We start from the raw sequence: 13,485 nt of genomic DNA, 5'->3' as shown, positions 1-13,485 counted from the left end.
CCTTGGAAAAGGGGATACAGAGACATTGTAATTTAGGCAGGGCTGAGAGGTTCAGGGTCTGTCTTCTTCACTTAGAGACTGGTGCAGTGACCACTTGTCAGTTAATCACCATAATAATTAATAAAAATAAGAGACATTTCCATAAGGCTGTTACAGTTTTAAAAGGGTCTTCATACACAGTCTCTCATTTTTTTTCTTTACAACAATACTTTGAGATAAATATTGTGAACACCCCATTTTTACAGAGGTGTTATGAAGGCTCAGAGAACTAAGTGACTTGCCTAAAGTCACATACTTTGTAGTTGTAAGACTTGTACTCAAACCCTAGCTTCTAATCATAGTCCATGGCTTTTTTGATAACAATAATAATTAAATTAATAATTAATATACTTTAAGCACTTAGAAAGAGCCAGGCACTATTCTAAGTGCTTTATATGTGTTTTCTTATTTGCAACTCACAATGACCCTAAGAAGTGGTTAGGAATATTCCATTTTGCAAATGGGTAAATTGAAGCATAGGAGAATAATTATCTCACCCAACATCACACAGCTGGTGAGTGGCATGTGAACCAAGTAACTGGCTTCAGGGGCTGCCCTTTTCACTACAATATTCCATTGGTTACCCTCTGTGGGTTCAGGCCACCCACTCCACAACTGGATGTGTCTTCATTAGCTGCAAATACATAAAGGCCCCCTAGGTTTTCCAGATCATTGACACAGCACCACATCCCTGATCGCCACAGAGTCTCCAGTATTTCTGCATAAGATTCTTGACGCATGAATTTACCTGTTACCCTTGTGACTCTTTACTAAGGTAACCTTATATCCTAGTTCGATTAAAACAGTTCCAGGTAATAATTAGCCTGTTGTCCTGGCCTAATTATTCATCATGCCCCCCTTCACTCTCCAGAGTCCCCATGTGAAAGACATGATTTCCTACTCCTGACTGTAGGTGCCCAGATTCCTGGCCTTTTAATCCACTACACATAACTTGAATTGGCTGCTGGTCTCCTGCAGGACTGCCCTTCCTTGTACAGGTCACCTACCTCCCCCAACTAGCTCTCGTACTGACGTGACAGTGGCACTCCAGGCTAAGAGACTTGGTAACAGCCAAGGAAGAGAAAAGAACAGGTGGGTATGAGAAGGGCCTAATCCCCCATCTCATCAAGAATGATCATTCCTCAGTTCCCAGGTGAGATTTACAAAAAGAAGGCTTCCAACACAATTGAAAACCTGTGCATCAAGAGTGATTTTTTTGCCCCAATCTAGAGTTTATCTTAATTTTGGCCAATCTTTATATTATCAGCAAGAGAAACTGTGCTTTTTAACTCTCAGAATATGCAGGAGTCTCACAGCCCTGCATCGTTTATTTTTTACCTTACAATTTTTCTGAGTTTGCATAATCTTTTGGGGCCTCAGCTTTGAAATGTGCATGTAGCGTCCCCATCTCAAGACCTCACCCCGGAAGCAACTGGCCTGGGAAAGCTGGACAGGGAAGGGCAGAGTCAGCAAGGACACAATCACAGTAGGCATGCTGGAGGAGCCCTGGGGGGTGGGAGTAAGGAGGTGCTGAAATCAGCAGAAAGTAAATGCCAAACAGCTTGATTAAAAATTAAGACAGTGTATTTTTCAGATGAAGCATTTGCCTTAAAAATTGTGCATTAAAAAGCAACACCAATTCTCCTTCACGCCCACCTCAAACTTCATCCCAAGGGGGTAATCCATGCCTATCAAGGACAGATGTTAAGCAAGCTGAGTAATATTTATAGCACACCTAACACTAAACATAACTTCTTCTTTCATTTATTTTGAAAAGCAACCCTCTACAGGAAGATCATTAACCCAGTTTTATAGATATAGAAAAAAATATGACAAGGTAACTTCTCCAAGGTATCAACACTGGAAATGACAGAGATATGACTCAGCCCTAGATTTAACTGCAAATCTACAATGGACTATATATGTATCTCCTTAAAATTTATATGTTAAGATCTAACACACATACACACACACACACACACACACACACACACCTGCTGCAGGTGTCAGTACCAGGAAGTGGGGCCCCTGGGAGGTGATCAGGTCATGAGGGTGGAGCCCTCATGAATGGGCTCAGTGCCCTTATACATGAAGTCCTGGAGATCTTTCTCGTTCTTCCACTATGTAAGGACACAGTAGGAAGACAGCCGTCTATGAACCAAGAAGCTTGCTCTCACCAGTCACCAAATACGCTGGTGCCTCAATCTTAGACTTTCTAGCCCTTAGGATGGTGAGAAATAAATATCTGTTGTTTAAATCACCTGGACTATAGTATTTTTGTTATAGGTAAACTATAGACAATCTTAGAGAACAAACTAAGACAAAAACTTAATGCAATTCCTTAGGTCACCTTAGAGGCAGTCAGTTTAAGTTGAAGATATGGAGCTCTAACAGTGGAATTTTAAGACAATTATCATGTGGGAAAGGACTTTTTGGTCAGGTTAAAATTTAAGTGTTTGGACATTTCCAGGTCTCTTAAAAATGCATACATAGGAATACATTCAGTGGTGTGTTGGTAAACCATCTCTCTAGATTAAAAGAAAAAAAGACCCACAAGCCCTGACTTGCTGTGCTTGACACTTCCTTTGGTGTAAATACTCCTGGCAAGGCCCATTTCAAACTGCCAATATTTTGATAACTGGCTTGTGAAATTCCTGCATATTTAATAAATAATCAGCTCTCCAGAGCCAGGACAAACCTAGTACTCCACTGTATCATTTTCCTCCAAGTATGTGTTAACTCATCATTTGGGGACTGTTGTTGAGCACATAACCTACATAAAGGTTCCCAGCCTACGGATGATCAGAATATGTGCTCCCCAAAATAGGTGATTTAGTTTAAGGATTATTTTAAACTGATTGTTTTGACAGACAGTAGAAGCTCTAAAAACAGACAAGAAATTAGCCTTTTGTAAGGGAAATTTATATTTAAATTAAGGAAATTTCCATTTGCAAGGCTGTCCCCTCTGGTATCAGGAAGAAAAATAAGACTTTAAATCATTGAAACCTTTCAGTGGAGAAGGACAGCTTTCATCTGTGGAATAACTTTACCCTCATTTACTTTACTTCTGGTCACCACCCTCCTAAAAGTTGCCACCACCCATTTTTCTTTGTTTTAGCTGAACAGGTATTTAAGCCTGACATCCAAACCGTCTCTTTGGGTTACCCCTTCACTAGATTTCTCCCATGTATATATGAAATAGGTATGTCAAAAAACTTCTATATATTTTTCTCTTGTTAATATGTCTTTAGTTACAGGGGCCCTCGTCAAGAATCTAGATAGGTAGAAGGGCAGATTTTTTTCCTTTTCTACAAGAGTCAATGTGTTGAATATTGGGATTCCACTTCAATGAAGGGCTTTGTTGCACGTCCCGCTAGGAGCGCTATCAGCCTCTTCAGGGATTGCAGAGACTGCAAAGAGTCACCTCACTCAAGGTCACCCCTTTTCCAAAGTAGCCCATTTCCAACACAGACAGACCTGTCCCTTCCCTCCTGGAGCCTACAGTTTGTGAGGAGATAGACATTAAACCAAATATCACAGATATAAACATTAACATACAACTCAGCTAACATATGGTGGGAGAACAAATGGTGGAGCTATGAGACTAAAGAACTGGGTACTGGAGAAGAGCATTGTGGGGTGACTTGGAGTTGGGAATGAGTGTTCCCACAAAGCTAATCAGCCCTGAACTTCCTTAACTCATGCCAGGAGCTCATGTGCATACTGGTGCTGCTGAGACTCAGAATACAGTACTTAAGATTTCAGAAAAGAGCAGAATTTTTAAAGAAAGATATAAAAAGTTAAAACTAAATAAAATTTTAATTAAATATGAAGTATTCTACTGGTCTCTAAGTTGAGGTGTACATATGCTAGGGAATGAATAAGACGATCCATTTGGGTGTAAAAAGAACTTTCTGTATTTCTTTTTTATCTCATCCTTTTTGAAATTCTAGTTTGATGCTGCTTTGTAATGTATGTATTGTACTGATACAGTATATAAACATAATTTATATCAATCAGTATACAACTGCATGCCATTTATAAATAAATAGGCATACATTAGGTACACACACTCAAGAATGCTTTACTGATGGGATACATAATCAAAAGTTTGGAAATCGGCTTTTAAATACTTAACAGTTGGCTTGGGCTTTACAGTAACAATATTTACTGAGAACTTATTACATGCCTGGCATATTAGCCTTTTACATGAATAATTCGTTTAGTCTTCATAACCTTTTGAGATTGTTACTAGTGTTGCCTCAGGCACTAAGGGTTAGGTCACATGCTGAAGAAAATTCAGCATGTTAAAGGTAGATCTGGGGTTTGAACTCAGGTATTCTGCCTTCAGAGTGAGTCTCTAACCGTGCTAGTATGCTGCTTCTAACATGCACTTCCTACTACGTATGTGTTCATTTCCGAAAGAATAATACTGTAGGATTTTTTTGGAGGGTTCATTTAGGAGGAATACTTTGTTCTGGGATAACACAGAATAAATACAGGACTTAATGAATACAGAAAATAGTATTAAGATATAAGTCATACTTTTAAAGATTAGCCTCTCATGGGACATAATCATGGAACATTACCATGATCTTGGTACTGAGTAGGATAGGTAAGTAGAGAGAACAGCTTTAGAGCCCCCAGCCACCCACCCTGCCCAGAACAGTTGTGACAAACTGTCCTTTGATGCCTAAGTGCATGGCAGCCACTCAGTATCTTGAAGAACTGGTCCGTGGTGTTCTCTGCCATGCTGGCTCCCATAGTTCCTAGAAAGTGTGTCTGTGCTACCCGCACACGTCACTTCTAGAACTAGGCAAATGGACAATCAGTCAGATGGAACCCTGGGTTTCTGTACGTGGCCAAGTCTGCAAAGGCCCAAGAACCACCATATGTTCTTGGCAATCTAAGATGGTCTAAGACCAGGCAATAGTCAGGAGGCAGGGATACTTGCCAGATGGGTGCATATCCCAGTCATTTTTCCCCGTGGAGGGCTGCGGTATTTTCTAGGACTTGAAGCCAGGAATCTAAGAAGCCATTCCCTTTAGTCTTAGTGCCCTCACAAACATCTGGTGAAGAAATACTACCTGGGGTAAATCTTAATCCTACAGCTTGGGGCACTCCAAGAACAATTCCTTGTGTTTGGGCTGTGCATTCTGAAGGCAAGCCTGTAAAGGTAGCCAGGACACTGTGCAGAGCCTGCCAGACATTCCTGTGAGGCAGAAATAACAGGAACATGCTGTTCCTGTTATTTCTGCATTTTCTGCATTTTCACTCCCCATTCCAAGTTGACATCCCTCTTCTACTCCTCCACCCTTCCCTATACAACAAATAGAATTTTTCCAGGACTTTCTGTATAGACAAAATTATCTTGAATATTGATGAAAAATATAGCAAAGGCCTGGCAAGGGAAAAAATGACTTCCAAAAAGCAAAGTCATCTAATGTCATTTAGTTCTGCCCTTTGCTTTGAAATTCTCTTCTTCCCGATCCCTGCATGGCTCATTCCCAACTTCATTCAGATTTTAGCTCCAACTTCACCTCCTCAGTGAGGCCTTCCCTTCAGGACATGTAAATACACTTTGCTCTCCAACTTCTCATTTTCTTAACTTTTCTTCACAACACATGTGTCTACCTGCCATTTTATAATTAATGCTTATGCTGAACTCCCTTGTCCATCTTTCCTAGAGAACAAGCACTTTGATTGGTTCACTGTTGTACTTGTAGCACCTAAAACAAGTGCTGGGCATATGATGAGTGCCCAATAAATAAATAAATACTTGTTGAATGACTGAATGAATGAAGAATATCTGTTACTCAATGACTAAATTAAAACCAAATAGATCATTGGGGAAATGCAAATCAAAACCACAATGAGATATCACCTCACACCTATTCGAATGACTATAATCAAAAAGAGAAGAGATAAAAAGTGTCAAGGATGTAGAGAACAGGGAATGCTTGTGCACTGCTGGTCAGAATGTAAATTGGTGCAGAAACTATGGAAAACAGTATGGAGGTTCAAAAAATTAAAAATAGAATCACCATATGGAAATTCCACTTCTGGGTATATATCCAAAGGAAACAAAATCGTTATCTCAAAAAGATTACCTGCTTTCCTAGGTTCATTACAGCATTATTTACAATTGCCAAGATATGAAAACAACTTAGGTGTCCATCAACAGGTGAATGGATAAAGAAAATGTGGTACACACACACACACACACACACACACACACACACACACAGGAATATTTTCAGCCATAAAAAAGAGGGAAATACTACCATTTGCAACAACATGGGTTGACCTTGAGGACATTATGCTAAATGAAATAAGACAGAAAAAGATGAATACTGTATGATCTTACTTATGTCAAATCTAAAAAAACTGAATTCATAAAAACAGAACAGATTTGTGGTTGTCAGAGGTGAGATGTAATGTGGGGTGCAGGCACTGGTTGAAGGCAATCAAAAGTATAAGTAAGTCTTGGGGATACAATGTGCAGCATGGTGACATAGTTGATAATTCTGTACTGTATATTTGAAAGTTGCTGAGAGTAGATCTTGAAGCTATCATCACAAGAAAAATGATTTATAACTATATATGGTAAAAGATGTAACTAAAATTTGTGGTAATGATTTCACAGTATATACATATATCAAATCATTATGTTGTATACCTTAAATGAATACAATCTTATCTGTCAATTATATTTCAGTACTATTGGAAAAAAGTTTAAAAAATAAAAAATACTTTCACCAAAAACAAAAATCATAAAACAAAAACAAAAACAAATCCAAATGGAATAGAGTTTTAAGACATTTCTGAAATAATTTCTCAGGCCAACTTTCTGCAAAGAAGTTGAACAAAGGTGGAAGGAAACAGATAAAAAAAAAAACATTAAGTTTCTTTGGTAACAACAGATTTCTTAACTAAGCTTTAGGATGAAAGTAGCCAAGTTGATCCAAACAGCGTCATCCATTCATTGTCAAGCTTGAGATTCCCCAGGACCACCTCGTGTGGTAAGAGCCAAGACTTATCATGACCGAGAAACATAGATCATGAATCCCTGTTCTCTGAATGGAGGAATTAAGTGGTAATATCCTATGAATATTTCTCCAAATCCCAAGTGCTGAGTTATTGTGATGCTTGTCTCTCTCAGTGTGCTTAGAACAGTTTTAGGAGAGATTTCTTTCCTGGCTTTTTTAGAACTTCCTAAAGTGTCTCAATGTTAAATGCACGTATTTATCTCATGGTTCAGGGACTCTTCCTGGTCAAGCTGTTCCTTTTACCACAGAGCTTTGCCCTCTGCCTCTGCAGCCAGAATAGTCAAGCAAAGGGAAAGTCTGGAAAGAACAAAAATAGTTTAAAATAAATGTATGAGAATTAAGACTCTGAATCACAAAAAGTCACCATTAGAAAAAGTTGGGCAGTGAGAAAAAATTATGACATTGATGTTTTAATGCTGTAAATACAAAATTGCTTTTTAAAGTCACACAATTAGCTGTTACTATGAAGACTTCCTGAAAATATTTGTAAAATACATAGTATTATCAAAACAACTGATAATACCTTCAGTGTGACCTATTTGTAGACTGGCAATTCTCTCTCTTGAAACAATAGAAAGGATAGATTACTCAGCAGTGTAACTCACTCCAAAATAACTTCCCTTACCAAATGATAGTGTCACTTGTCACACAGGAAACGAAGACTTGGCAGAATTTTCACTGGGTTGTTTCCTTTGACTTTTTACATTACAGTCAACTGATTTATGAACAATGGGAAGTATAAATTTAACTGTGCTGACAACCTTTTAGAGTGGGTATGGAAGATCTTTCCTGCCAAATGGCCTGCTGACCCTCCCAACTCAATATGGTAAAAATGTGTTAAATCAATCATAAACAGATTAATGATGAGACAAATTGATTCATTCACTCATCAGTTTTAAACTGTGCTTGTGATTGATTTTTCCCCACAAACCAGCAACTTATCCTAATTTCCACATTCTCCATTTCTCTCCCACCACCCTCTGTGAACCCACAAGACCAGAGTAGCAGAGAAAGCTGTTTTTTCTTTCTCCTTGTGTCCATTGATTCAAACTCCACATTCTTCCTTACCTGCCTCTCTTCCATCTGCCCCTTGGTAACCATGCAAGCTTAGGCCTCCCTGCTTAATTGCTTTCACTCTCTATCTTGGACACTGCAGACAAACTATCTCTTTGCTTTTGTCAACATTACAATTTTCCACTGACTACAAATAACATGGGCATTACTCAGCCTAGCGTTCAATGGCCTCCATAATCAAGTTCTGCCCTTATTTTCAGCTCTATTTCACTGGTCTTCTGAACTTAAACAAGTTGGAAATGCTTTTTCTGGAATATTCTCTACCCCTTTTTCCACCTCTAAACGATGCTTTTTTTCTTTGCTTGGTATGTACCTCCCAACTCCACACTCAACATACATCACCACTATCAGAGTCAGTCACCCATCCTTCTTTGAAATCTTTCCTATCACCCTAACAAGAAATAATATTGTCTGAGTGCCAGTGGTTTCCCTTCCTTTAATTGAGGTGTATTATTCTTTTATTCTATGCTGTGCTTTCCCTTGATTTGCTAATAAACTCCTTCAAACCATTCCTTATTTCAGGACTGAAACTGATGGGACTCACCCAGTCCCTTTACGTTGAAAGAATAAATTAATGAATGAGTAACGGAGAAAGTTCTTTGATCACCTGTTCCTCAAAAGCAGTATTAAACTTCCTATTGATACGAAATTCAGAAATGCTTAGTAGATATTTTGGTATTCCTAAATATTACATAACAAATTAATGTTTGTAAGTCATTTTGTAAAAGAATATGAGCCTGACTCAGTTAAAAGAAGTTAGGGACACCTTGGATCCATAGAACAATTTGACACATGGTATGGAAAATATTGACTGTATAGATATAAAGGAACATGATTTGGTTTCGTCCTCTCAGAAGGTTGTTTTGAAATCATCAGCCACTCATAATATATAGAAAAATACTGTTTTCACCAGCTTTTAAGTGAAATTTTTTTTCTTTTCTACACTTTTATCTGAGTTGAGCATGAACAAACAAGCTTGGCATATGGTATTTTCTGAAATTTTTCTATGTTTACACACTGCATAAAAACAGTATACTGCTATTTATATAAATGACAACAGCTCTCATACTTCTCAGTTTTATACCTTCTTATTGGAGGGAAGTCATGGAGCCACCAAGCCCAGTGCTATTTCCAAGCACTTCAATGCCTAACCATCCCAGAAATACACATGTGCTTACAAATCTTCCAAGAGGTGATTATGTAACACAGGAATTCATTCCAGTGTCTCTGAATACTGAAGTTAGGAATTTCATCCAAGCCTTTAAACTACATTCCTCTAACTAAGTGTAAAACTCATTTCCTCATCCTATAGCTTTCAGAAACAAAGGCCAAATACTTCCTTTAATCTTCACAAAGGAGAAAGATTCAGTGGGGCTGCATCAACGGCTTCCATGACTCCACTCCTCCTATAGCTCCGACCATCTTCTACGTCTGTGACTCTGCTGTGTTGGACTTCTGCCTATCTTCTGTCCATCCCCCTCTCTTTTCAGCACCAGCCCGCATCTCCTTCTACTGGTACCACTGTGAGGTGCCCCAGGCCTCAGCCCAAGGCACCCTGCCTTTCTCTGTCCACAGGGACACTCATGAGCCTGCCCAGTTCTGTAAGGGTACAATAAGTTATTAGGACTCAATGCAAGGTGCTTCGGGTCTGGTTCTGCCTGTGAGCAGTAGTGGGATCCTGGACCCACCATGTAATTTCTCTGAATATGAATTTATTCTCTGTATGCACAAAACTAATATTAGATAATATCTTAGATTCTCCTAGAATTAAGCATCCAAGACACTACAATTCTACCAACTCTAAGATGATAACTTCCAAATATTCAAATTGTATATGCTATACCAAGCTCTCAGACTCTTTCATTTATTCATTAACAAACTATTTGTCTGCAACCATTATGCATTAGACACTGTGATAGGCTTTGGTCAATAAGAAAGGCATGATCCCTGCCTTTATGAAGTTTACAATCTCGTGGACAATAAACAGTGTATGAATGATAACTAAGCAATAAAAATATATATTTAATTTCAAATAGAGCTAAGTGCTTTGAAATAAAAGAGACAGAGGGGCAATGAGTGAGAGAGAAAAATACAGGGAAAGCAAAAGGCAAGCCCTCCCTGAAGAGATGGCATTTCAATCTAATCTGACATGCTGGGCATAAAAAGAAGCCTGACATCTGCAAAGGAGTAAGAGCATTTTAAGAAAAAAGAATGACATTGGTAGAGGTCCTGAAGCAAGGAAAGTGCTTTATGTGTAAAAGGGGCTGGTAGATAGGCAGCAGAAGAGGTGAGGGAAAGACGCAGAAAAGTGGCATTTTTATCCTTAACATGTTCACCTGAACACAACATAGGACTTAAACCAGTGATTCCCAAACTTTTCTGTGTGTTGGAATCATCTTCTAAGTATTCTAAAACTCAGGCCACACCCTAACTCAGCAGAATCACAAATTCCAGGGGTAGAAATCAAACATCAGGATTTTTTGAAGCTTCAGGTGACTCTAAAACTCAAACAAGTTTAGGAACCACTGACTTAAGTCAATTTTCAAGCTTAAGCTCTTGTTTTATTCATCAATAACAGGGCAGGGTTCAACTTAATGAGGTCGGGTCTCTCTCTTGCTCTAAATTGGATGATCTCTTTATACAGATCCAGGTTATTTCCACCCGTCCTCTTCCTTAAATCTTCTTTCCCTCCATACCTCTGTCTTGGAACTCTTATATATTCCTAGCCAGATTGAAGAGCTTGGGATCTTAGATTCTTCTCTTCACACTGTCGCTATAAATCAAGCAGGTTCTCTTGATCCAAAGCATCCATGAAGCTCTAATCCTTCTCCCCCAGATAACCACACCCTGCAGCCTCAGCCTGCAGTCCATCCTTCCCAGTGACTCTTCTGAACTAAATTCCTTCTTTCTATCTAAAGCATATCCACCCTTCAAAACCCTTCTCAAATGCCACCTCCTCCAGGAAGCTTCCCTGACAAGCTCACATATCTATGGCAACAAAGCTATAAAGTTTTATGGTACTCATAGTCTGTACAATTCAATTTAGAACTGAATTATATACAGGTATACATTATACATTGATTTTATCTCTCCAATAGATGTTAAATAAATGAAAAAAACAAACACACACTTCATTACCCCTGGCATATATTAAGCATTCAGTCACCATCTAGTAGCAGCGACAGTAGCTTTGATGTTAGAGGCAATGCAGTGGCAATGGTACTGGGGCTGGCATCGAGGCGGTAGTAGTAGTGGAGGCAGTGATATAGCAGCACAATGTAAAGGGCCTCATGGTAACCAGGCACTGAATATACATCACCTCACTTAAATGTTAAAACAGTCCTACAAAATAGTTCTAATCTCCCCACTTTACAAATAAGGAGGCTGGAGATTAGGAAGTTCAAGGAATTTCCTAAGGACAAATGGCAGATCTGCCTGGTCCTGAATTTGTTTCCCATTACTCCAAGTTATATCCCTTCCAACATAGGGCTTCTACATAAGGCTTCCAAAGAATGGATTCTTTTTTTGGAATCCTTTTGCAAGGGACACAGATTGATTGATAGATTGCTTGGAATAGTTGCATTCAGTGGAGAAGTCACTCTAGGGAAGATAGAGTATGGCTTTTTCTTTTTGCAGACTACCTAAGGTCCCCCAGCATTAGCATGTAAGCAACAAACATGCATTAAGATACACTCTGCCCATTTACAAATAAGATCCTTTCCGCTTGAAGTCATCTAACATGGTAAGTGCACCAGCTGCTGCTCCTTTTCCATGGGCAGTGAGGGGAGGGCACTGAGTCTTGAGGAGACTGCCGCCACCTGTGGATGCCTGAAGGAACAAATGCTATTTGCAAGTCCATGAGTCACATTATTTAGATGTTAATCTAGAAAATACTTGAGTTAATCTAGAAAATAATCTAGAGTTAAATATTTTATATGCAGAATTCATAATCCACCCAATGAAAACACCAAGAAGGTCCCACCAATTTAGACATTTTCTCTGTCTCTTGCCTTAATTTTCCAAAAGCAAATGCTGGAGTTTGGCTGTTGACAAAGGAATCAATATGTCAACATACAGTAACAAATTTTATGATCAGGTGTTTGTTGGCAATTCTGCTAGAAAACAAAACTGTTATAGTAACATAGATAATTTCCAGCATATCTGGGGGTCATCCTGTTAGAAGAAATAGTGCTGCTTAGAAATGCAGGTAAAAATAGGTAAGAGTGAGGGGAGAAATACTTAATTATGTTGAAGTATTAACCAAAGGTGAAACTGAAGAGCGTGTTTTAATTAAAATCTTATGCTGCTAACAAGGTCATTTTAAAAATTATTTATTTCAAGATAGATAATTTCTATCATCCGTGTAAAAGAAAGAATCACATGGATGAGATCATCACATCAGAAGATCTCTGTAAGCTGCTCCTAGTTATTTCAGAAACACATTATTTAATTTGCTTTCTGTGTGCCTCAATTCACTTTCTTAAGTCTGATTTAGGCTAATATCATAATTAGTTTGACTTTCCTGAGGCCTCAGCAAGTACTTAGGGAGGAAGTTAATCTAGAAATGTGCTAGCAGAAGATAATGTGGGGAAAAAACCCAGCAACTAAAAATTACCCATTTTGAATGAAGAAAAATGGCAAACTATCTCCTCCCTCCTGTCCCAAACCTCTTAAAATGGCAACAAAAGTACATATATAGAAGAAAAAAAAACCCTAAATCCATATGGGATAAATGTACTTCCATAATATCAAGGAAGTTTCTAGGTCTGACCCAAAAGGATCTGGAAGAAGTCACATGAGATCCTAGTCCTTAGCACATTACTTCCATTGTTAAATATAAATTCACTTGTTCCAAAGACTGATCCAAAATGCACAAGCCACCAAAACGTAACCTCACCTGTTTTCTGACCTGCAATACTAAGAGCAGAAGGATGTTTTCCTTCCAATAACTGCAGCGGTTGACAAATGTGTAACAGTTCAATCATTTTTAAGAGATGAATCACTTCACAATTTTTCTTTTTTCTAAATAAGATTCCCTAACTAAACTGATGGAGTCAAGATCTCTTGAGATTGTCTGTGTGTCAATGTATTTATAAACAGACAACAGGCCAGTACTTTGTGTTGGCAGCCAAAAGCCAGTCATCCTAGTTCGCAAGTATACATTTTCTTATTCTCCTCCATTTCCTTTTGACTTGAGGGACGTTTGCACTGAGTAGCCAACTGGTGATATATACAATGACCCTTAAAATACATGTGTGAAAACTTGAATCAAACATCATGAAGGCAGAGTCAGCTGAATTATTATTTTCTTTTTTACCTAATA

General features: G+C 38.5%; 1 protein-coding gene across 1 annotated transcript in view; it reads right to left on the bottom strand.

Moving 5' to 3' along the window:
• The window catches only part of SLC9A9 (solute carrier family 9 member A9), a 544,320-nt gene that overhangs the window by 515,403 nt on the left and 15,432 nt on the right, over window positions 1–13,485 (bottom strand). The gene's annotated exons all lie outside the window — the stretch shown is intronic.

The sequence above is a fragment of the Manis javanica genome, chromosome 3 (assembly GCF_040802235.1).
Source record: "Manis javanica isolate MJ-LG chromosome 3, MJ_LKY, whole genome shotgun sequence".
NCBI classification, from domain to species: Eukaryota; Metazoa; Chordata; class Mammalia; order Pholidota; family Manidae; genus Manis; species Manis javanica.
The sequence above is the reverse complement of the archived record's forward strand: the minus strand, read 5'-3'. Positions and strand labels throughout refer to the sequence as shown.